The sequence below is a fragment of the Cyrtonyx montezumae genome, unplaced genomic scaffold, assembly GCF_038088225.1.
Source record: "Cyrtonyx montezumae isolate F1298 unplaced genomic scaffold, pur_monq_1.0 scaffold_3, whole genome shotgun sequence".
Taxonomy (NCBI): Eukaryota; Metazoa; Chordata; class Aves; order Galliformes; family Odontophoridae; genus Cyrtonyx; species Cyrtonyx montezumae.
In genome coordinates this window covers 134825399-134851525 of record NW_027072034.1, presented here as the reverse complement: position 1 = coordinate 134851525, position 26127 = coordinate 134825399, and the positions used below count along the sequence as shown (strand labels likewise).

Below are 26127 nucleotides of genomic sequence, written 5' to 3'. Positions count from 1 at the left end.
AGATGGACCTCAGTGAGCTAAACGCTCTACATGTGGAAACCAAGTGGTACCATTTTTCTGTTTAGCAAGATCTTAGCTTTTCTTTTCAGTGGGTGAGAAACAACATATGTTTGACACACAACCAGCACACTCACTCGCATTTAGTGTGCACTTGGGGCCATACACCCTTGGAGCAGTGTGGCAGGAAGGAACCATGGCAAAACACCTACAAAAGGTCTTCTCCTCTGACCAGGGTCACTGTGTGTTCCAGAGGATGGCAGCAAGTCAGTTGTAGTACACCAGCACAGCCTCCCACAGCCACAACCCCAAATTCCTCTTCACAGATCACAGCATCTGTGCACGGACTTCCCTGGAAGAGGAGGATCTGTCTGCTGCCCTTCAGACACTTGGGTTGGGTGATCACACCGCAAGCAAACCCGGTACTCAGTGCATGACCTCAACACTTGTGTCATTTAAACACCACCTAATTTCAGATACACTTAGTCCCATATTTAATTTCTTACTATTTCCATCTCAGCTACTGCTCCATTTCTTTTGGTTCATTCTTAAGACTTGAACACTAGCTAAGTAAGTCACAGTACATGACTCCCCATGATTATGCTTCTCTATTCATTATATGTTATGGGTAAAATCTTAATCCAAACAGTAATAGTGCCAAAATTTACACTGAGATTGGTGAGTATGAGATTTCACCCTGGATTTTTTTGCATGTAAAGAAGGCATGTTAAGAGAACGATGACACTTCATTATCAAGCATCTCAACTACTTCTGCCTTCTCCTTTCCTGTGTTCCCACCCGGTCCATCGGACTTCCCTGGACTTGATTGCTCTTTTCTTATCTCAAGAAGCTAACTCCCTCCCCTTCACTCGCAGTGACTAAACAGCTGGAAAGGAAGGGAGGGTGCAAAGTCATCTCTTCTTGCTCCCACACACTGCCTGTCATCACTGATGGGACACAGGAGGAACTCAATGTTACATCTCATCTTTAGATTTTGAGTGCTTTCCAGAGTGGTTGCCTGTTCTGTAGCATAGCAAAGGATGACCAGGTTCTGGTGATGCTCGAGCCTTAAGGATGCTTGTTGTATTTGTAAAAATCTCCAGACAGATTTGAGGACAGAGACTAGAGGATCAAGCAACTCTATACCCCCCACAGGAATAAGGCTCAATGATGCTCAGTCTGTGCACTCGCCTTAGCAGGAGGTGAATCCCAGTTTTCTCAGACTGAAAATAGGCAGTAGTAGAAATTCAGGCAGTCAGGAACCTTATAGGTGAATGTAGGTGCTCTGATCAGACAGGCTTTGATGTTTTAGTATCTTTTGGCTCTGACTCCCAGTTTCTGCTGACATGTACAGACTGGAGCAGCATTGCACTTCATGAGCTGTTCTGGCCACAGATACTGCTTGCTGGCAAATCTCAAGCCCTACTCTAAACTTCAGGATGCAAGATCTGATCAGAAGAAAAGGCTGATGGAATTCTTTTTAACTTATCAGATCAGAATATCTTTTCCTTTTGTCTCATCCTCAGAAACTGTTGAAAGATAAAAGGGATGAAGAGGGGAATGGGAAAATCCACTGTGAATCAGGCATTCACCAGGAATCTGAAGCTTGGCAGAACTGTGTTAAACAAAGTTTGGACATTAACCTCAAAAGTACAATACAGTTGAATTGATTGGCACTGCTACCTACCCTACTTAATTCAGAACATCTTTCTCTCAGTATTAATTATAGTTTTCCAAAATAATGATTTGTTCAGAGAGATGCCACTTAACAAGAAGTCACATAACATTTTCTTTCTCCCATGTAATCTCTCTCCCCCAGTATTACAGCAATACGTGATGAGATATGTATAACACTTGGGCCAAGCTAAGACCTAAGCTAAGCAATTTTACACCCTTTTAGCCACTACTAGAATAGTCTATGTCGTTTCGAGAAACATGTTCTATGGGAAAAATGCACTTTATCTTTGCAATGGGCTCACAATTTCTGCTGCATTTCACAGATGAGTATCACTAGCATTTTCAGCAGTGGGGCTGTGTTTATAGATCTGCTTTCACCGGATCATATTATTCTCATAAATCATTTAATCTCTTGCCAGGATGCAACATCATACTTGGGTTGCACAACATGAAAGCAGATGGATGTTTTGCAGCCAGCAAGCAAGACTTCTAGAGATCTGTATACGCTCTTTCATGAACAGTTTACAGTTTAAATCATTTCATCAGTTTAAAATGTTGATTTTCACTATTTTTGTCTCTTTGCTTTAAAAGGCACAATGCCTAATGCATCAAGTCCCCCACAATCAATTAAAATAATCAGATTCACAGCTAATGTTGTATGTAAAACAAAAATAAACCAGAAAATGATTTTAAGGAGAAGATAGAGAATAGAATATTTTGAAATATATTTATTTATGCAGCCCAGCAAGAAACAATAAATACTGAGTAAACTATAGGTTCCCATGCAGATAGGATCTGGTAAATGTATTTCTGAAGAGCATCCAGGCAGGTCTTAGAGCTAGCTCCCACTGAACAAGTTTAATTATCCCAGAACAGAAAGTGTTAACGTTTCTATGAATTGTGTGGTATAAAGACACCATAAAAAGACACAGCACTAAAGACTAATTAGAAATTGTGCTCTCACACCAGGGTAGCTTTGTCAAAACCTGTGGCCTTTTACAGAACATAGAGAAACATTCAGATAACAAGAATTCCAGAACAAATGCAATTAGCAAGGTTAGACGTACTGAAGAGGGCTCAAAGCACGCTGTGTGTTGTAAAAATGGTTGCTTTATTGTTTGCATTATTTTTCTCATTATGCACAAGATAATGATAAAAACTTCAATATATTGCACTGCTGCCCTAACAAGAAAACTGATACATCATATAGAAAACATCTTCTTCTTCAACAGAGGCACATTTAGCAGCAACATTATCAGCATTAGAAGGTCTTTACTGAAACAAGAAAAACAATACTTTGCTTTAAATAAAATGAAATTCCATTAAGTTTCTTAAAATGACCATAAGCAGTGGAAGCTCTCTATTTCAGCAATTTTATCATTCCAATAATGGACACTTTCTGTAGCTGAAATGCAAATGCTACTAATATATGGCTATAGTCTTCAGAATCTAATATTTTATGAACAGACTGTAATTACTTTGACCTAGCATAAAATATAAAAGGCAATAACTTTAAATCCTGTTTGCTAAACACATTTCAGTGTGTGGCCAGAACGGCAGCACGAGAAGAATAAGCTCAGGTTCAAAGTGGATTCAGAATGCAGTTTCCACAGCACAGCCTGAGTAGGTAGAAAGAAAACAAAGGAAATTTCTTTCTTGTAGTTATGTAGCATGGACAGTAAGGAGAAAAAAGTATCATAGTTAAAAGGTTAACAGAGCCTACATCAGCATATTTTATTGTTTCTAGGATCTCCCTAGAGTCCACAGAACTATTCATGAAAATAGGACATGGATTATTTTGCTTTTGACCTGATGCTTGAGTCATTATCTTGTACTTCTTGTAGCCATCTTTCCATGCTGAACTTCCTTTGAACAAGTTTGAATTAGTTGTTAAACTTAGTGTTTTTGCCTTTCTGTATCCATCAATTAAACTTGAAGCAATAGTGTTTGTGCTGTAGATGTACCTAATGAGCTTATTTTTCATAAGTCGTTTCCTACTTAAAAAAATAAATAAGATGCAACACTGACTCACCAAAGGTATAGTCCTTATTTTTTTACCGCAGTTTCAGAGCTTTGAGTATTCAGGAATGAATTCATTTGCTTTCTGACTGAAAAACAATTAAGACTGGGTCTATTAAGACTGCCTTTTCCCTGCATTAAACACATCGTAAAATCGACCCTGAGCTAAAAGATTTAGAATTCACAAGTCTTCTGAATAGACTTCATCTAAAAAACTAGATCCAAATAAGTTGAATTATTAAATGTTTTTGTAAATATCTGTGCATTCCAAAAGCAATATAAATTCTACCAGTACTTGTACCAAAACTGAGCTAACTACACACGTGTCTTTGTCTTTCCTTTTTAAGAGTAGGTTTAGAAGTGTATACATGTGCATTGCTATGCACAAATACAAGTGAAGACGTAAGTTACATTTAAAAGTCTAGGGCAAGTAAATACACAAGATATTGTCAATGACCAAATAAGTGAGATTACAGGAACCCAGGAATGCTTTTCTTCCATTCAGTCACAAGCAAATGTGTTAACATTCTTTTAAAATGGCAAAGAAATGTGGTGCCTCATTACTGACTCTGATATAGAGACAGGAACCTGATTCTGTTCTCATTTGGAGATAAAAGCCATTCTTGAGTAAATCATGCATAACTTTCCTGAAGTCAATCGATTTAAAATAGTGTAAAACTGGGCTGAGGGAGAAGTCTTACATCTCTCAGCCACATAGGAAAAGCATTTCCATGATATATTCTATAAATCCGTAGGAAGCCTATATAAAATTTTCCATTTAGGCAATTTCCTGTAGCATGGCTAATTACTGCCATCTAACTAAGGGGAAAAATGTAATTGCAATATGACTCACTAAATCATTAAAGTACTCAGCAGAAGATATAGTTTGCATAAACAATCTCAGTGGCAAATTAATCTTTGAACAATACTGTTTGCTATTTATTTATTTCAATAGTTTGCAAAGAGATATTTAAAAGCAGAAAAACTGCTTAATGGTTGTGGTTCAAGAGCACTTCTTAATGTTGCTGCAAAGTGTTTCTATTAGGCACAAGATTACAAGCACCAGGGTTTTTGAACAGTAATACCTCCCAGTTGCTTTAATGCTTGTTTCTGGGCGGGCAGGAGATGTGCCTGAATTCTGGTAGGGCTGAGAAGCTCTCACGTTTTGGAGACTCACAAGCCAGGCATTTCTTCGAATGTCTCCACAGAGCAAGTCAGTGAACATTCTTGACCACACCTGCCAAGATAACACGTGGTTGAAGAGACCTCAGGAGGCTGAACACATTTTGGGATGTAGAACACTGACATCTACTCAGACGTTTTCTCCATATTAAGAATTTAAGTGCATTTCTCCTGAATAAAGTTCTTCTCATAGTGTCTTCTGGTAGTGTGCTCTTGTTGCCTGGAAAGCCGACTGTATCCTGGGCTGCATCAAAAGAGGGATGGCCTGCAGGGAGTGGGATGTGATTGCCCCCCTCTACTCCTATGAGGCCCCATCTGCAGTACTGCATCCAGACCTGGGGCCCAAGCACAAGAGGCAGATCTGCTGGAGTGAGTTCAGAGGAGGGTCACAAAGACCATCAGAGGGCTGGAGCACCTCTCCTATGAAGAGAGGCTGAGGGAGCTTGACTTGTTCAGCTTGGAGAATAGAAGGCTTCAGGCAGACCTCACTGCAGTCACTGTCTGAAGGAAGATTACAAGCAGGAGGGAGACCAGCTTCTTACATGGTCTCACAGTGACAGGACAAGGGGGAATGGCTTTAAACTAAAAGTGAAGGGGAACTTGATTGCAGTTCCAACCCCAACCCACAGCAGGGATTTGGAACTGGATAATCTTTAAGATCCCTTTCAACCTAAGGCATTCTGTATGCCTACCATAAGGCACTTCTCTCAATGTATGTGAACTCAGATCAACACACTGAATTTTCTGAATTCAGTTGTGGCACTCTCAGTTATTCCAGCCATAGCAGATGTTATGCCTGCAAATCCTGCCCATCTTATATGCCTAGGCTCCACAGCTTTAGTGGTGCTATTACAGTGGTGAAGTGTGTGGAACGCACAGGAGCACAGGTCAAATTCATGGAGTCTTTCAGGTGGCAAAGCACTTAAATATCAAATTAGGTGACAGTCAGCTAGATGTGGTCAGAATACTGCTGAAATCTGAGACCAAAATCCTCTTCCACCATTAGATATTCCTGTCCATCAGAGCTGTCGGATTCACATTGATGCAGTACACAAACATGGAGACCTAGAAGTGTGAATACAGCTCTGAGGCAATATGAAATTCAGTAGCTGCATATAATCTGTATTTTTGGATACAGAAGTCTGCTTCTTGTCAATTACCATTAAAAGTCTTATGTTCTTCTTATCAAAGATACAGTGAAAGAGGAAAATGAAAGCACCAGAAACTGGAAGTATTAAGCATTAATTATATGCTTTCTTTTTAGTTACCTTTTAAAGGGCAGCAGTTGTCCTGTTTGATGGGCAAAAAGGAAAAGCTTCAGGGACACCAACTGCAGTTGCTTCCGTTCCTCTTGCTATTGAAATCTGATTTTGTTTTGTGAAGATAAACCAAAACAAGCATGTACAAAAAACAGAACAGAAATAAAAATAACAGGCAGATTTTTGTTGTGGTATTGATTGGTTCTCAATGCTGGAGAACTTGGCCTGACTAATTTTCCTACAATATTAGATGGCTCCTTTATTAGTATGCTTCTACTGCATTACTGGCATAGTGAGAAAAAGATTCTTGAGGTGCTGCTTAAACATACGTTGCCTGAGTCTTTCTGTGTTTAATGATGTGAAAGAGACATATCACTGGTCAGTTAAACTTATATCTACAACTAAGAAGGGCACAGGGCTGTCCAACTTTGCATCTCCATCCAGGCTGAGCCTGGGCTGCTCCAGCACTGAGCCCACAAGCCATAGGGATGAGGGGTCTGATTTACTGCTGTTCTTGGGACGTGCCCTAGGCATCACCTGGAGCTGATTCCCATAGTTAGGACTTACTTACAAACATATTCCTCATTTTGCTGCCTAAGTAACATTCGGATCTGTAGCTTCCAAAGTGCCACTTGGCTTCTGTTGGCTGACACCCAGAGGTAAAAGTTGTTTGAATATTAAATTAATATTATACTTGGATTTCACAATATCTGTAAAGCGTAATTCCAGTTGCCCAATATACTGAGACATCTTTGTTGGTTTTTGCTTCTCTTTTTCTCACAGTTAAAAAGTTGTGGTTTTCTTTTTTTTAGTACTGATAACTGCTTCCTCTCCTACATCGTGCAGATTTGTTCATTACATACAAATGAGTGATTATGCTTTGTTCTCTAGGAATCCACAAATATAGGAATCTTTAACCAGATATCTACAGATACACTTTGAATCCACAGCTATTTTTTATGACTGAAAATAAGTAACAGAAAAAAAAAGCAACAGTTTCTAAAGCATTCTTACAATTTATGGTGATAATTAACATATAGTATGATACATAGGCATAGAAAATGAATGTTTACCTACAGCTAGGAAAAAGTTTCTAACTCCACAGCAAGGGGAAGATATTTGTGAAAAACATGTAACTCCAAACAGAAAAAAATGTCAGTGTAATAACCATTACATGTTACTAAGTAGATTTATCCTTTTCTCACATCTGAGAAGAGTGGGGGATAGCAGCTGACTGTTATCTATGCATCTGCTAAGATGGCCATGAATTTTAATGGGTTTCCTAATGTGATTAAACACTGCAGATCTCTAGCAGAAAATAACAGATTTCTACTTTTTTTTTTTTGTCCTAAATATTCTTGTCCTTTGAATAGATGAATATAAAGGGCACTGGGAAATGAGCAGAGATCAGCTCCTAAGATTACTGACTGTCCAGTGAAATTCAGACAGCAGTGTGAAATGTTCTGTTCCATTCTCCTTGTTTCCAAAAATGGGATTGAGTTAGACATTTTTTCTGGGAAATAATAGCAAAACTGAACCTCAAATGCATATATATACATATTTTATATATATATATATATATATATATATATATATATATATATATATATATATATATATATATATATATATATATATATATATATATATATATAATATATATTCTAATGTCAATATCTTTATTATAGGACCTTTCCTTTTCTTTATCTGATATATGTTTTACTTTACTTCTACATTTCTCTGCCTCAGAATTTCCTAGGATGATCTGCATGTTCTGTAAAATAAAGTGAGCTCTGAATGGTAGCAGTCAATATCCCTTTCATATTGGCAAAATTACCATATACAGGAGGCAGTGAAGAATGTGCCTCATTATATATTATACACAGTTAAGCCTTTCCCAAATTTTCTAAAATGAAAACAAACCCAACAAACCAAAAATACAGTGATATCTTCTGGCTGTAGCCTCTATTCTAGTCTAGTCATTCCACAGACACTAAAAGTATGGTGCCCAGTTTGCTCCTATTACTTTTGCTTTGTTTCAGTGCACCTCCAATAATTCAGCATATAACAGTGGAATTGTACTGGATGTGGTGGTACAGAGTGAATAGAGCCCATTATTTTGTGTGTGATACAGTAGATCACATCCTTTCAGTTGCTTTGTGTCACTGTGTTGACATAGATCATAAGGGAATCCTACTTAATTGGGATTTGTGCTGGATTTATCTACAAATTTATATGAAAGTGGAAGACATACATCTGCATGGATGCAGCCTCTCTCTTCCAGTAATACCCTCAGGAACCCCACAGAATTCTCCATGGCTGTTATGTGCAAACTGCACTCAAGGGAAGTGTTTGAAGAACAGCGTAGGCCTGGACCATAACCATCTAATTGCCACTGAAGTCAGAGAATACATCAGATCAGAAAGGAAGTAACTCTGACACTAAAGGACAGGTCTTTCTTAGAACATTTGTTAGGAAGTAGGAAATGATAGGAAAAAAAGTAACTTCAATTAAACTGGGCCTTTGCATCCCAGCTGAGGTTGCTCAGGATGCTGGATATGCATGACATTCATAGACCTTCAAACTGTCAGTTTAGAAGTATCTCGTGTGGAAAAAATAATAAAAATAGAAAACTGAATCAGCTATTTTCATTTGTTTGTTGTTTAAAATTCAAAAGGCATTCCTAGGCTTACAGTGATTGAGCTCCTCGGTTATTTCTACATAAAAATGCATAGATGGAAAAACACTGTAAAGCAATAACCTGCAGCTAAGTTGTCCTTAATGTACTCATTTTCTCTCTTTTGTAACAGTTCACATACTGTGACTGACTGAGTGTCCTATTCTCATACAGTTACACTTTGTCATTTGTAGCCAATAAAGTTTAATGCAGTTTTGGATAAAAATCCCCTAATACCAAAATAGCGATTTTTAAAACGTAGATTCAAAAAAGAATCAGTCTCATCCTGCCTTGATTTTTGTTTTATATAACAGCACTTCATATAATTTCCAGAACTTTCAATATACATGTCATTCACACTGACAAATAAAGCTCGATATTCCAAACCTTTAAAAATCTTTATGAAATAATTTCTTGGAAAATATCAATAAAATGAAAGCCTGAAACAGCACTCCCAAGTGAGATTTTAGGATGCTAAAATATTCACCACAGCACTGAATATATTTTTAACAGTCTCTAGATTTCAAAACAGAAGAAAAAAGGGCAAGGGCTCAAACTTCAGATGTGAAGAGAGATTTTATTTATATGATCAAAATATTTTTATTATTAAAACTTTCCCAAAAATCACATCACAAGTGACTTGGAGTTCTTCCAAGACTTGAAGCCTTCACAAAATATTTTTTGAGAGATGAGTGGCTGCACTGAGAACGAACTGCAAAGTTTGTTTTAAGATAGCTCACATGGTGAAATCTCTGCTTACCGCAGTTTTCTTCAGAAGAGTGAATGATGCTGATATCCTTACATGAGGGCTGACATAAACCTGACAGTGCATAAAGCAATGTGAACTGCATCCAATTGCTCTTTCCCTCTGTCTTCACGTGTCCACCCCACTAATGCAGCCATATTCTTCATTTCATAATTCTCTTGTGCCCACTTCCCTCTAAATCTGTCCTTCTCTTCAGTTTTATAGCCCTCATTCCAAAGGATGTCTTAACAGAATGTGTCTGCTGAGAGCAGTGACTCAGAAGATTTGTACCTTCTCTAAGCAGTTGTGAGGCCGGAGGTTTATGGGGTAACCCCAGAAACTTTCCTCCTTGCTGCTGCTGCAGGAAGCACTGGCTGTCCCCACTGCCCCTCATGGACTCATCCATAGAACAAAGAGTGGAGCAACCATGTCTGAATCGAGCTCCTTAGTTTCATGGGGTCTGAAGCCCTCACACAACCAAGTGCTGTCTTCACAAGGCTGCATGAAATCTATTTAGTTGATTCCTGCAAACTAGGAGTGAACCAAATAGCCAAATTCAAATTCAAGATATAAGATTGTGAAGAATTTATAAAACAAAAAACCTACAGCACTGCTATCCAGTTACATAAGATCCAGGTGGAAGTACACTGCATCACCTGTTCTTTTTTTCTGTATCTGCAAGCAATGCCAGTTAGGGAATAAGGTATTTCAGACAGCTCAAAAATTCCCGTGAGACAAAGGGATAACAAATCCAGATTCAGTCACTGGCTGAACTGCCTGGGTAGACCTGCAGCTAGTTTTAGACATAAATGGATGAAATTTCTGAAGCCGCCCATTATATGCATAGCCAAATGTTAACTGAGGGAAGCAATGTCTTCAGGTGAATATAAATTCTTACTACCTCAGACGTAATGAAGCAACATTACATGCATGTTCAGAAAACTTGAGGAAAGGCAGAGAGACCTGGGTCTGTTCAGCCTTGAGTAAAGAAGACTCAGAGGGGATCTGATCCATGTCTACAAATATCTAAGGACCAGGAGGCAAAGGGACGAGGTTGGACTCTTCTCAGCAGTGTGTGGTGATAGGACAAGGGGAAATGGTCACAAACTGAAGCATAGGAAATTCCACACAAATGTGTGTGGGAACTCCTTCCCAGTGCAGTGACGGAGCAGTGGCACAGCTGCACAGAGAGGTGGTGCAGTCTCCTTCTCTGGAGACGTTCCAGACCCACCTGGACGCCTACCTGTGTAACCTGGGCTAGGGAGCTGCTTTGGCAGGGGGTTGGACTCCATGATCTCCGGAGGTCCCTTCCAACCCCTACACAGTTCTGCGATTCTGTGAAAACAAGTAAAAAAATCCAGTGACTTAGACAGGTTAAATTCATCCTCACTGTTTGAGGGCACGGGTGGTTTTCTTCATTCTCATATTGAGATGAAGACCAGGAGGACCATTAAATTGAAAATAAGGGGAAAAAAATCATTTTTTTTTTTTTTCAGATTGGCTTCATGGTAACAAAAATAAATAAATAAATGAAAAGGACAGAAACTGTTAGGGAGCTATTTTCAGTACGAGGCAAGGTGAATCCATTTCATGTAATCATTAATTTAGAAAGCTGTAGGAAGCTGGTAAGACATTTATAGAATTCTGAACCTTGAAATGTAAGAAAATTGCTCCTATAACATGTTCAGCCTGCACTTTCCCATCGTGTATTAAATTCAGTCAGACTTAATTGTTAACACTTAGAATTTGACTCATGCTTACCAAGTAATCTTTCTGGCTAGTGTAAAACTGCCCCTCTTGGACAGAAGGATTTTTAATAAAAATGAAATGTGATCATTTTTCATTAAAAAAGTACATGTTAAGATTAAATGCTGTATCTGTACTAAATTCCATTTCTGGATTTTTTCCTACTGCATCTGTAAGATTAGAGGTAACTTGAAGGAGCAATATATCACTGGGTTTTTATTTATCATTTTGCATACTTAGATGTGGGTGAATTTAATATCATTTGCATGTGGGCATTTAGATATGCACATACACATGCATACGTCTACGTGTAATATAAAAGAAGCCACTAGCAAAGTGATACTGAGGTTTCAAATTCAGGTATTCAGAAATTAGAAAATGCTAGAATGAAAGCTGACACCATTATTGGCTTCCTTACCCAGAAGGCAGAGTGCACTACACAAGTCAAGATGCACTACACAGGTATGCACGCATATAAATATTAATCCCACTCATGCATACAGTAAATCTTAACTATCGAGCTCTCAAAAAAACACATGCACACAGAAACACAAATGATATAGCTGTATCATAATTGTTATTGACCTACTTCTTAATTTTATCTTCCACTCCATGTTCATACTCTGAAGAATAGGGATTACCATTTTTTGCTTCAAAGATAGTCATTTAGAATAAAGGAATTAGGAGGTTAAAAATGTTCCCTCATCATGTTTCTTTCTCATTTTCTATCTATCTTTTGGTGTTCTCCCAGTTTCATAGGTCAGAGGTGAATTTCTTCTCTTGCAATAATGGTGGGGCTACAAAGCATCACAGGTCTGAAGCAACCAGCCTTGGAGGTTGGTTTTACAGAATTCTATCACATGAAGTGCTCTGTCCTCAAAATATCTTGATTACTTTGATATCTTTTTCTTTCTTCAACTTAGAGATTTGCAACAGGATCCAGATGGCAACAATACACCCATGTGTTGTACACCCTCGTGACTTGAATATTATTTGTTGGGATTATGATAACTAATACCAGGTTAATCTGAATTTTCTTTATTCTGGAAAAAATACAAACAAAAACAGCAAATAGCCCCTACTGCAAAGACTTGATGGTAACTGAATTTGAATTTGCTTTGCAAAATATAAATATCAGATAGCAAATAACCCCTACTGCAAAAAGTTGACACTAAAAACAGACACAGGATAAGCAAGGACTATAGCATTTGGGAGTCAATCACCTGAATAATTGCTTTGCACTGGAAGGTATGTTATCATACCAGAGCAGTTAGAATGGATAAAGCATAATTTATTCAGATTACTGTTGCTATGCTTCTCTCTACAGAAATGCATCTCCAGTGTTTCAGTACAATGTGTGTGCCAAAGGAATTCCTAAGAAGACATCCCAACAGATCATCTAATGCCAGGATGCACTCAGCTAGATCGTGACCTTCCCATCAGTTGTCTCTGAAGCTATTATATCTGGGAGCCTTCCATCCTGGCAAACCACCTTTGGGCCACAGGATTTTGGGACAGTACCTCTGAGTGTTGGATCAAACCAGGACCTTCTGATGATACATGTGGGAATGAGTAATTCCAACAAATATGAACAGTTAAGATCATAGTATAACTTGGATTGGAAGAGACCTCGGCAAGTCTCTAGTCCAACCTTCTGCACAAAGCAAAGTCATCTGTAAAATCAAACCAGGTTGGCCAGTGATTTGTCCAATTGCTTCTTCATAACCTCAATAGACAAGATGGAGGACAAGCCCTCCTAAGCAGCCCGCTCCCGTACAGGACTGTCCTCAGGGAACAAAAATTTTCCTTATAACCAGTCAAAATCTTTCTAGTTTCAATTTGTGTCCTTTGTATTTTTTAACCCCCTGCCATGGACTAACTTAAAGAGTCTGGCTCCATCTTCTTGATAACATACCTGATTCCCAAAGGTACTAGCAGGCTGCTGTTAGTTGTCCCCAAAGACATCTGTCCATCAAACTGAAGGCAGTCCCTTCCTTCAGTCTCACACTGCAGGGCAAGTGCTCCAGCAGACTATCCTAGTGGCCTCCTGTTGAGCTTCCTTCCACTTTATCAGGGTCCTTAACCTGGAAGTCCTGCACTGGATGCAGTACCTAGATGTGGTCTAATAATTGCTGATTATATCTTCATTAGACTTCACAGAGAAATTATAAAATCAGCGTTGCAATAGATGGGTTATCAACCAAGTGTTTTCACATATGCTCATAAAATTACAAAACAATCTATAAACTGTGTAGGTAGAATGCCAGGACTTGGAACTGAGTGTGCCCAGAACCGTAAGATTTCAGTCACGCTGTGGCAAGCAGTATCATAGACTGGAGTTTCTCTTTTCTGCAATCAAATGCCTGATCTAAACAAAGATTAACTAGCATGGTTCCTGATAAAAATGTAGCCACTGCCCCTGTAACATACAGCCTCAGGTGAGCAGTACTACCTGAGATGGATGCTGCTACAACTGTACTCAAGAAAGATCAGTAAAGAAAATTCAGTGCTGATATATTCCATTTCCATGATAGAAAGCTTATGCAAATGAAACAGTATTTTCCCAGGACCACTGAAAGGCAAATAAAGTTGACGAGAAGTCCTGTGACTTCTGTATTTCAATAATATTGTCCTAGCTGGAAATCTGCGCAGAGAAGAAATGGTTTGGATTGCTAATGTGAGCCTGTGTAATAGAAACCTCTAAAATAATCTCTGTGTAAGTGATACTCAGTTTCTGAGGATGAAGAATAAGACTGCAAAATGAAAAACTAAAATTAGGTGTAATATTTAATGAATAATGGATTTTTGGAAAGTATTAGAGAGCATCTGTGGAATGCAGAACTTGTATTCTTTCCATTTAGGCAGGACAGAAAAAGAGGCTGAACTCAGTTGTTCAAACAACCTGACGTTTCGAATGACACCACAGAAATCAACTAAAAAGGTAATAACCACCTCCTGTTTTAGTATTCCCTTTGGAATATTATTTGTTCTGCTTAACAGTTGACCATAGATAAATAAATAAATAAAAAGAGTAAAACTTCATTAGAAGAAAAGTAAACTAACTATCGCTACATCTGTCTGGGTTATCCTAGCTAACTTGAGATTTTATGTCACCCTTTGCTATTAGCACTGCATGTAAATTCTGATCTGGACTTCTTGTTGTAATGTATACATAACAAGTGCATTTGCCTGGTTAGATTTCTGCTCAGCAACAGCCAACTGATCATTGCAAAAAAAAAACAACAATAAAATTAGAGGAAGTATATCTACTTTTGTGATCACCCACACAAATGGCTTATTCATGGAAGGGTATTTTATACTAGTTTCAGAACTACTGTATTCCAAAGTTTTTGGAATTGGATTGGAGACAAGAGTAACCAGGTCTTCTGGCAGAATCACTTTATCTAAGGAAAGGAAAGATGAATAGATGAGCTCTTAAAGTAAAAAGAACTAAACAAGCTCTCCTGTGGTTAGCACCACCACTATTTCAGTTCATGGTGATTCCCTATAAAGGTGCTAACTGTTTTCTGGTTTGATTCACCTGGCAGTGAATTTCAGTTGCAAAATTGGCCTGGTAGTATCAGCCCACATTAAGTACATATTACAGCTTAATCCACTAAGCATCAAAAGGGAAAAAAAAAAAAGTGGTCTTTATATACAAATACATGCGTTTATATAAAATCATACATATAATTTACATATATATGAAATAAAGAAACCCTGTTGTTTCTAGCATTTATTATGTAAATTTTAAATTATTTAGCCAGCTGGGAACTTCACAGATCTCAGCCTGCAGCAGATAATGAGTGTGATTTTAGTGGAGAGAGCAAGGATACAACTTGCTTGTGATTGTTTCCTATGCAGACAACTCTGGTGGCAGAAGTGCAGCACAAGCAACGTGACCCATTAGCACAGTAGGAAAGATCATTAGAGAATTTCCATCCCATCCTACAGATGACAAGGATGTACAAGCAGGTTTCTCATTAGACTATTTTCAGCCACTACTTATCCTACCAACCACAAAGTTGATGGTGAACTTCAATAGAATGTGGTCTATGCATAGGTGACAGAGAGCAGGAAAATAAATACTTTGATGCTCTGGAAATGACAAAGAAAAGATAGTACAGTTCAGAAAGAAAGTCTAGGTATCAGTCAAGATACTTATCTAAAGTTGATCTAGTCTCTGGGTGGACAAAGGAGGATTAGTCAAGCAGCAGAAAGGAGACTGACTCTGCCACAACAAAGTCCAAGAACTCAAGCTATAAAAGTTCTCATGTAAAAATACCAGTTTGAACAACAAAGTTGGCCACAAGGTTTTTGGGTGCAAAGCTAGCCACAACTTCCCTGCTTCCAACACCACTGTATAACCACAATGTCTAACGCAGGAAGAAAGAGAGGGAGATAAGAAGGGAAACAGTGCAGAGGCAGAGTACATCTGAAGAAATCTTGCAGAATCCAAGATCACTTTGGCAGAATGCATGTATCACAACAACTGTTGTATCTGTGGGTACCCATGCATTACATAGGCTGCTCAGAGACCAGGCAGATAGATCAGAGAGATCAGATGACAAGACCATATTCCCCAGCATCTAATGACTAAGGTTCCCAAGCATAGTTGAAGAGAGACTTCAGTGTGATTACTAGAATTCAAGACTCCTAACAACAGCACTGTGCAAAAACGGATTAAGGTTGTGTTCTGATACTTTACCAGGAAACAAGATGTAAACCGCTGGTTGTAATTTGTAAGTTTTGATGTCTGCAGTACAGCATTTGAATAAAAATGGATCAGAAAATGAACCCAGCATGTTCAGAATGACACTAACAAGAACACAATTTATTGTGTACCGACAGTAAATAAATGAGGGACAAGCTAAACATCTAGCAGCAGTTTCTTTAAACTGGGTATCTTGCAATCTCATTTCTTTCGTGATGATCTGTTGATACCTTGATTCTATGGGACTGAGAATTGCTAGGGAGGAAACAGACCTGAATTTCAACAAAAAGAGAGGCCCTGAATATCTTTGAAAACTGTGCTCATGACAGTTACCTTCATAAAATATGAACCCTATGTCAGATATGCTGTAGAGTAGCTTTGAAGGAAGAGGTGTGGAATAAAGTCAGCAGTGATCGTCTGATGTATTAGAAGAAGCAACAACAGAAAGTTCTGTAATTCCCTAATCTGTTGTTGTTAAATAATTGATAGTTTTGCTGCCACCAAGAGGATACCTTTAGAAACAATGCCTCCATGGCAGTGAGTCTTGGGCTATAGGAGAACTGTGACGCATGAAAATTAAAGGTACTAATTAAAAAACTATATTTTGTCAGTTAAAGATAAATAAATGCATAATAAATTTGTTTCCTGAGTTCCTGTGGTCTGAAATTACAGATGACAATCCTCCTGTAGAGAGTAACAGAATTCATTTGGATTAAATTATCCTTTCATTTCCTTTTCTAAAACACCAGAAAACCTCCCCAACTGACATTTTTGCCTTTCTGTCAGGGATAGCATTAAGAATAATTTTCTGTGATTGTCTCTTCGACAGGCAGAGAACTCATTTTAATCGATACATCGTAAGCTGTTATTACAGCTATTTTCTATCTTAATTCAGCCTGCCCTTCATAATTATGTGGGGGTTTTTTTCCTGTTTTTTAAAAGCTCTGGATAGTGGCAGATTTCCACCACCTAGTGGAAAATGTTTGTATTGTCTCCTAAAAAGCTTTGTTCAGATTTCTCTCTAGTGCCTGTTCTCAAAATCACTACCCCCTAACAGGAGCACTAGTTACCAAAGAAGTTTTCTTTTACAAGTGCCCTGGTGAACATGCCCAGGAGTGCACAGCTATGCCTGAAGGTATCAGAACGTTACACTTTCCACAAACCATACATCTTAACATACAGGAATTGTATGTTCATGTGTTCTTCCTAATTCAGTGGTTTGTAATGTAAAAGGGAAATAGGAAAGATTAAAAATGGATCGAGGTCTGACAAGGAACATCACTGCTTCCCTGCACGACCTGTTTTTCTGTGAGCCCTGGCCCTACTTAGGTGTGTATTCCAGCACAGACTATAACAAAACAAAATAAAACAAAAAAAAAGAAAACACTATAGTTGTTCAGGCAATGTTTGTGTTAGTATCCCCCATACTTTAGGTGATGGGATTGAAATGCTAAATGAAGCCAGAGAAAAAAGCCATAAATAAAGTTAAACAAAGGCAAATGCAAGCTGTGTCAATGCCACCTCTTACTATTACTGCCAGGAAAATCTCTATCCCTTACATAGTTAAGGAGCATCCTCTCCCTTCCTACCTGTTTCAAAGACAACAAGATGCTTTATTTGGCCTTTCAGAAAAAAAGAAACTACTTTTCAGATCCAGCTCTGAATGTGAATTGCCAGAGATAAGAGCAATAGGCCTTAAGAAGCTCTCTTCAGACTGTATAGGTGGAATAATGAACGTGAGGAAAAATCTGTGGTTGTTGAACCCCGTAGAATATGTCTTACTGCTTTCCCTGGGGAAAAAAAAAATGCCACTGTCTGGTTCTGATCACTGGATGCCTCATACTATTTGGTCTATCCCCAGAACGTCTCTCTGAAACAGCAAAATTCTGCTACCTCCACTTAACACCCAGAAACATATAGCTTGGGAACAATAATGCCATCAACATGACATTATTTGTCATCACATCTCCAACCTTTGTGGAGAGTTACTGGGATTTGAGTGCCACAGAGATTCCCATCTATTTGGCTGTCTTCCTAACCTTCTGGACCAGGTTCCAGGATACGGCTTTAAGCATGCTGTTTCTAGTGATTTTCCAGCTAACTGCCCCTTTTTTCATCTGTGCTCAAAATCAAGAACTTCAGTACTCCATCTAATTTGCCACATAACATTGGAAGCATCCAAACACATCTTCACAGCAGAAAATTTCCCCAAGCATCTAAGTACCCTCTCCTGGCAATGCTGATCCATTATCATCTAGTTCACAGCTAAGACATGCCAGGATTTAGAAATGAGCTGTTTGTGAGCCTCTTTCTCCTACAGTGCCTGATCTGTTCAGCTTTTCAGAGCACGTCTGATGAATCATGGTCTACACAAGATAAAAAATAGGCAATAGTAGTACTACTGTCCCCACTCCTGCTTTGTTCAGTAGCTATGACGCAGCAGGCTTGAGAAGATTACAGCTACTGCTTCCAGTTTCCCAGATGAGGACTACAGCTCTCAAATTACAGGTTTAAATGCAGCCCTCAGTGACACCTGCTTCAGTTGTATCGATTACATGAAGAAAATACATTAAAGAGAGGAAAGGTTTCAAGTAAATGTATCAGTGGTTCTTTCATATGAAGTTTATATTTTTGCAGGAGGAATGAGAAAATATAGTGTATGAATAGCTAGCAGGGGATTAACAAGGGGTGAGAAGTACAGTCCGTGATAATCATAGAAAAAAAATCCCCTAAAGGGACAAATGAATTAGAAATGAGAAGCTTTATTGCTCCTTTAGACACTTAACAAAGAACTAGAACTAAACTGTAGAACACAAACTGTTGGAAACCATCATAAAGACCTTTTAGTTAAACATACACACCATGGACACGTGGAGTTGGAAAGGAGAACATGGATGGAAAGTTTACAGAATGCCAGGTAATGGTATTGGTGGTTGATATCCCTAAGCAAAGGGTACAAGACTAAATCAACAGGAAAAATGTATTTTAGCCTGTATAACACTTTTGTGGCACTAAAAATATGAAAACTGCAGTTCAGGAAATGGAGTTCTGTGCTAAGATGCACAGAACTGTCTTAAGATGCACAAAGCTATGATATTTATTATAAACGATATGCTCTGCCATGACAAATAGTTAAACTAGCTATAAATACCAGACAAAATTCCTTGTATGTCAGAATGACAGCTTTAATAGACAAGATTTTTTGTCTTGAAATGTCTTAAACTGCAACAGGTTACAATCACACAGAGTAAACAGATGGCAGCTATCCTGAGTTTACTGAACCTGAACCACAAAGGAGCTGGAATCTCTGTGATGGGAGATCCAACCTGTCTGCCATAGATCCAGCTCACTCCAGGGTACTTGCTCCTAACAAAAGTAGAAAGAATCGTTTTCTTCTTTGAGGTGTGGTATAATAATTTAACACTGGGAAAACCTATGCATACATTTTAGTGAAAAATTCAATCTACAAATCCCAAATTGTCACAGAAAGACAAATGTTGGTTTATAGAGCTTAAGAGTTTCAAAAACACCTTTTCTTGAAGCATCTTCACTGAAAGAAATGGTATAATCTTCACTGGCTCTCCAGGCTATTGGCAAGGGTTTTGCGACATCAGAAATTCTCCATTTCAAAATGAGTGGATAAATCACTGATATAAAAAATTGTACTTTGCGTTATAATCATTTTCAAGAGGATCTACATCTCCCACAAATCACTGGATATGCCTACCCCTTGTCAAAGTAATGACTTAAGTATGTGTGTCCACTTCAGTGGCTGTCCAATAGGTGTAGTAGCGCACTTCAGCGCCCAAATTGCCATTCTAATCAGTGGCAAAATGTCATTTTATCACCCATCCGAAGGAAGAAAAACTATGCTGAATGGACCCAAGGGATCTCAGCTAACTACCTTTCAGCAATCACTCCTATTCAAGGCCCTACACCATGTGGCCTGTACACAGTGGGGCCCAGCTGCAGAGCAGAAACCCAAGGACACCTCAAGTTTTTAACTGCCCTTAAGTTGGTCATGAGCTGCTGGGTCATCAGCACTGTTGGATACGGCAGAATCGCTTCATGGACCAAGAATAATGAAACCAGAAGTGACCAAGTTGCAAACACTTCAAGAAAAAAAGAATTTCAATATATTTACATCTCTGTTTTTATTTTTAAGACACTGCTTTTTTTCAGCTGAGCTTTCGACAGATCTCCATGTTTTCCAGGGAAGGCATGGAGAAAGGCTTGGTTCCCTATCTGGTGTGGTGAGCTGCTTTGGCAGGGGGGGTGGACTCGATGATCACTAGAGGTCCCTTCCAACCCCTACAATTCTGTGATTCTGTGAAGGAGATGACCATTTCAGTGGAAATAGCAATACACATCTAAAAGCTCATTAAAAAGGCATTACCGCTGCCCTTGAGAGGAAAAAAAAAAAACAGAAGCCACTGAAGAAAGCCAGCCTCAGCCTGGCAGCAGACTCTGGACAGCAGTGCCCTTTTGGACGAGGTGCGTGGCGGCATTTCATTTATCTTCGCACTCAGCATTCCAGCAGCCTGCCGTGCTCCGGCCTCAGCCCACTCCCGTATCATTCGGCAGCATAAGTCCGCCCTCACCCCCGTCAGCACACCCCGCCCCGCCGCCATTTCCCCTCCACAGCCCCGCTCCCTCAGGGCCGCGCCCGCCTCCCGCCGCTCTGGGGCTGCAGCGCCCCCTCCGGCCCCACGCGTGGCGGAGCGGCCGTGCTGCCGCCAGGGGTCGCCCCGGGCTGCGGCGGATGCCCGTCTGGGAAAAGACCCAGATGAGTCAGGGGCTGTTTTTAGCTGCTGAATCAGTTCGCCTGCTGCCGTCGGCTCCCCGCTCGCCTGAGAACTGACTCACCCGCCGTGGGGGTATCCCCCCATCCCCGCAGCCCCTCCCGCCTCGGCTGTGCGGAGGATGGCCCCAGAACAGCAGGGCTTTGGGCTCGCTTTGTTCATTCGGTTGTGTCCTCTTATAATATTCCTGCCAGGCAAGAAGTGCAAGGTGAAATTGCTCCAGATCAAAACAGCCACTGGGGTGAACTTGTCAGAATAAAACCTTGTAGGTGAGCTTTGCGAGAAGCACTTCTTAAGAAAGCTTTCCCTCTGTACCACAGTGATAGATGGGTTGATTTCGTTCAAAACAAACAAAGCAACCAACCAAATCAGAAAATAAATCCACCTCCATCTAAAATTCTACTGAAAATAATATCGTGAAGTATCACCATCAGTTTACAGGTAGCAAACCCTAAGCTTACTCCAGGGCACAGCCACTGGTGATGCACAAAAAGGGCCGGAATGCATCTCGCACTTTAAGCTAGAAGATAAGCTAAAAGTAACTTACATAGCTGTGTGATTTTGAGAACCCAGAGGATGTTCTTGTGAAGGAAATACTTCAGTGTTCCCTTCAGAAAAATAACAATTAAAAAAAATGCAAAACTATGGCATTCATTAGTTGTTGGAAGTTAATTAGCCACAAGCTTTCCATGAGAAGTAAGGGGTATCTATCTATTCAAAGCATCAAGTCACTCTGTATATAGAAAGCAGTGTTTTCCACTGTCACTTACATGCTGCAGAAGATATTAAGAGTAAGTGGGCAGAGCAGAACTTGAAAAACACACCCACAATTATTAATGCCTTCTCAGATTGTCAGGAAATTGATTTTTAAAACGTTCTTTCACCTTCTGTGCGAGGCAATTTGCCTCTCAGTGATGAATTAGCAGCAACACTGTGCTGAGACTGTTTCCACTGGAAGCTTCTCATTACCATTCAGGGGGTTTTGCTGGCTCATCAGCGTGTCGTGGGCAGCATTTCAATTGTGGGCCAGAACTAGAGGAAGGATAGAAAACAGTCTATAAAAACCTTTTCCTGGATTATAAGATTGATCTAGTTCTCAGATAAGAGTAACTTCTTTGGCCATAGTGTTGCTAGTTCTTACATATCCCAGTGGAAGTGACATCCTCTGTCCTTTTCTTTGAATCTCAGTGTTCGTGTTAATCAGTCAGGGAAAGAATAGTAACATGTAATGGACTGAATGAGCTTTTTTTCTCAATTGAAGAGAGCATATCCCTTAATCCCAGTAGCACAAGGCTGCAATCTAAGGATTGGATTCAACTTTTATTGTTCGCCAGCGTACTCTAGGATAAATTAAACTAGCAACCCATATGCGGATCAAGTTAAACATCTCAGACAGATGCTTTTCAGTTATGAGTTAAAAATAGATTCAATTTGTAGTTGTTATTTGGCCTTTGTTCTATGTAGATGTTGCTTAATCAAGGTTCTAATTAGAAACAGTTGATTGTAAACAAAAATAAACTAAAGCTTTTGTTGCTCTGATGATGTTTCCAACAGGGGGAAAATCCTGAATCTGAGTGCAGGAACTCAAATCAGATCTAGTGAAATGAATAATAGAACCTGAAACTTCTACTCTGCAAATGGATATTTGTGGGCAATTTCATGTATAATTTTACAATATTATTCTTTTGTGGAATGAAAATAAACATTAGATCTTCAGAATCTTCAAAAATCCATGAAATAGGATTGTTCCATTCTGTTCGTTTGGCAAATACCTTGACACGGCATTTGGTGTTCCTGAATAGTCTGAGCTCTGTGCAGTGCAGAGCACATCACCTTCAAGAGCACATGATCTAAAAAAACTTGTGACGGTCACTGCTCCTGGAATTTTCTTTTACATCTCCGGATTCAGAGTACAGACATTATTATTTTTCACTCGTGTTCAGCTTTGTATTGTTACCAGTAAACAAAGCATTCAAAGCTTTCTATGTAAGTTAGTAGTAATAACAAATCAATTAGTCCTTTCCACTGAAGTTTCTATAACTCTTTTTCCAGAGCAAAACTAAACACATACTAGAGTTTAAGAATAGATGTTGTATTAAAATTGCAACTGTCTCAGAGGGTAAAACAGTCTTGTTGTGAACTTGTCTCATAGAGATAATATAATATAAAATAAGGGGAAAAAAAGAAAAAAAAAAAGGAAGGCAACAAGCTATTTTTCATGTTCACAAGCAATAGGCTAGGTAATAATTAGCTTAAATTTCAGCAGGCAGTATTTGAGTCAGACTTCAAGTTTTCTAATCATGTCATTAGTTAAGCACTGGAACAGATTTGTGTAAGCTCCATCACTTAAGTATTTTATGATGTGAATGGACAAGTAATGGTCAGGATGGAGTTAAGTTTTTCTGATGCTGCTGTCAGACAAGGGTGTGTTTGGTCACCTCTGAAAATCCTCCCGTTATCTGTACATTTCCATCTAATGAAGATGTCCACTGTCTGAGTTTACCCAGTCTCTGACTGTTTCTTAGACAGACCTCTCTAACAGTAACATTTTTTTCTTTAGCTCTTTCGTGGTGCTTGTACCCACTGAGCTCTATTTGCTTGCAGAGCAGCACAGGACCAAATCTGACATTGCATTGGAAGCTGACCAAGTACAAGCTGATGCTCTCACGGTAGCTTTAACCCAGACGAGGCAAGTAAATGCTTGTGTTAGCTAGCCCTCTGCTATCTACTACTGTATATTATCTGCACACATAGTTCCATCTAGTCAGATACAACAATCCACACTTTCATTAACAAAAATGCAGACTGTTCTGGACATCAGAAATAAAGGAGGGAATTTCTCACACAGTTAACCATGGGAAAAGGAGACTACACAACATCTAATTATGATATAATCAGATCAGTGTTGCTGAGGTTTTGAATTCCCTCAGGCTAAATTAAGGTGAAACAACACCAGACAATTGATTAAATGTTTATTTGTATCACACTGCAATGATTAGCACAAAAAAAAACCTGTATATCTCTCTCTATATATATATGCCTTACTGCCAACAAGCTATTATGATAAGCCTTGCATTACATTGTAATACAACTTGAAAAGAGAGAGAGAGAGAAAGCATAGATGAGAAAATGGAGATTAGATAGCAGGGAAAGAAAACCCTGATCACCACCCTTGGTTCCAGTGTAATCTCTGGTCCAGTAATATTTAATTGGCGGTTGTACACCTGACCATTGAGTTGTAGTCCTCTATTTATTGCCAAATAGAGACAGTTTGCATATGTATCTGCAGTTTGCATGCAAGGTAGGAGTAGATGGAATTAGGCACGTGTGGATGTGTGGAAGGACAAAGAATAGTTTTGACCCCACCCTCCAATTGAGCTGGGGGCTGTAGAGGCATGTCCCTTATCACGTTGGTTATGTAGGCTTCTCTGGCAGCAGGGGAACTTGCCAAAGCAAGGAAGTAGAGCTGTCCATACAACATATTATGCACCCTCTTTGGCAATCTCTTTTGGTTCCCTAATTCCAAGTGCAAACTAGACACTAAGCAATGCACCAATGGTTAAGACATGGAAGGAAGGCAGTTTTAGAGATTTTCCACAGAACTTTACACTGATATTACTTGATGGCCTGAAGATTTAGCCAACACTTCAAGAACATGTACTGTGATGCCTCTGATGGAAGCTGATGATAATTTCTTGGTTAAATCTTCCAAGTTTTTCTCTTTACTTATCAGAATGTTTCTAGTATTGCCCAGATTTATTCTGCAGAAAATTTGCTGAAGTCAAGTTGTCTTTTCAGTAATTACTGTAGTTGCACCTGTTGGGAGAGATGAGCATTGATGACATTACTAAATCTATCTGAACCCTTCGTATGATGGATTGATTTACAATGGACTTGGATAAACACTGGAAAGCCAGTGGCTTTGGATACGTGCCTATATATTCTGCAAATTAAAGAAAACGGAAAGAAGCAGTACTGCTGCAAATGGCTGTGACTACTTTAGGATGAATCTATTTATTACTATTAGATCACCTTGGTGCATGGATGTTTCTTTGTCACACCACTAGACATTGCAGACTCATGAGATGTGCACCACAACAGAGATCTTATCCATGTAAGCAGGAGATAAAGATTAACAAATACTGCACATTAGTTATGCCATGTGCTGCTGGAGCCCAAAGTCCACTAGTCACATAACTACTTTTTCAAGATTATGGAATAAACTGGTTTACTTCAGGTTCAAGTCTGGAGAAGATTTTGAGTCAAGTATCGGTTTGTTTGGAACTATCTCACCATCAGTAAATGCAACATTCTCCTGAAGAAGACATTAATTTCTTCTGCTTATGAGGGTACTCCAGAAAGCATTGACGGAGTGGTTGTGGCACTCCATTGTCCAGATGTCCATCTCAGCCCTCATTATTCTCTCAGATAGAAGCTGTCCTCACTGTAAATGGGTATTTGTAACTTGAGCAGAGAAACCATGAGCAGCTGTATGCACAAAGTCCAAAGTATGGGCTACTCCGTGTCCCCCTGTACACAAGAGGCTCCAAAAGCATATATATTTCAACAGTGTTAGTAAGATGGGCTTAAATAATTCCATGGGCTTTTGCACTTTTTAAGTCACTGATCTAAATCTCTAATTACTGCAAGAGAAGGAACAAATAAATATTAAAAGTATGACTTAGGGGTACAGTCCTTTTGATTCCAAGCACACCTGTATATTGCTGGTCCTATATACATCAATGGCAGCTGAGGGTACTCGGCACCTCACAAGCTCAAACTATGGAAGGAAAAAAAACATTTCTAGTCAATAGAAGAGACAGAAAATGTGGATTTATTGTGATTACTGATCAAATAACAGACTAACAGTAGTTGACAACAATACCAGAGACACAAGGAAGTTTCCATTTCTGTTGACTGTTGATGTAGCGCGTATTTTATTTACCTTTCTCCTGCCAGAAAAAAAAATCTACAGGCTATTGATATCAGTTTCTAGAGAAGCACAGACATCTCTGATAGCTGCAGTTGCAATGAGAGATGTGCCAAATCCACGTGTTTGGGATGCACTGGATGCCAAATATTAGAATTGTTTCTCCCTGGCTGGCAAGCACAGATGCATGTCAGTGTGAGACAGAAGCTTGAAAGCAGTTCCGGTAGCTACAAGATGAGTGGGAAAGATGAGAACTTAATACTGCCATTAATAGCAGCTGACAGCTTGGTGAACAGAGAAGCAGCACTGCGAGTGTCATGTTCTCAGTCGTACGACACTTTTCCTGTCATCATTTAACAGCATTTACAGGAATATATTT

General features: G+C 39.2%; 1 protein-coding gene across 1 annotated transcript in view; it reads left to right on the top strand.

Moving 5' to 3' along the window:
* The window catches only part of SMIM30 (small integral membrane protein 30), a 373817-nt gene that overhangs the window by 214482 nt on the left and 133208 nt on the right, over positions 1-26127 (top strand). The gene's annotated exons all lie outside the window — the stretch shown is intronic.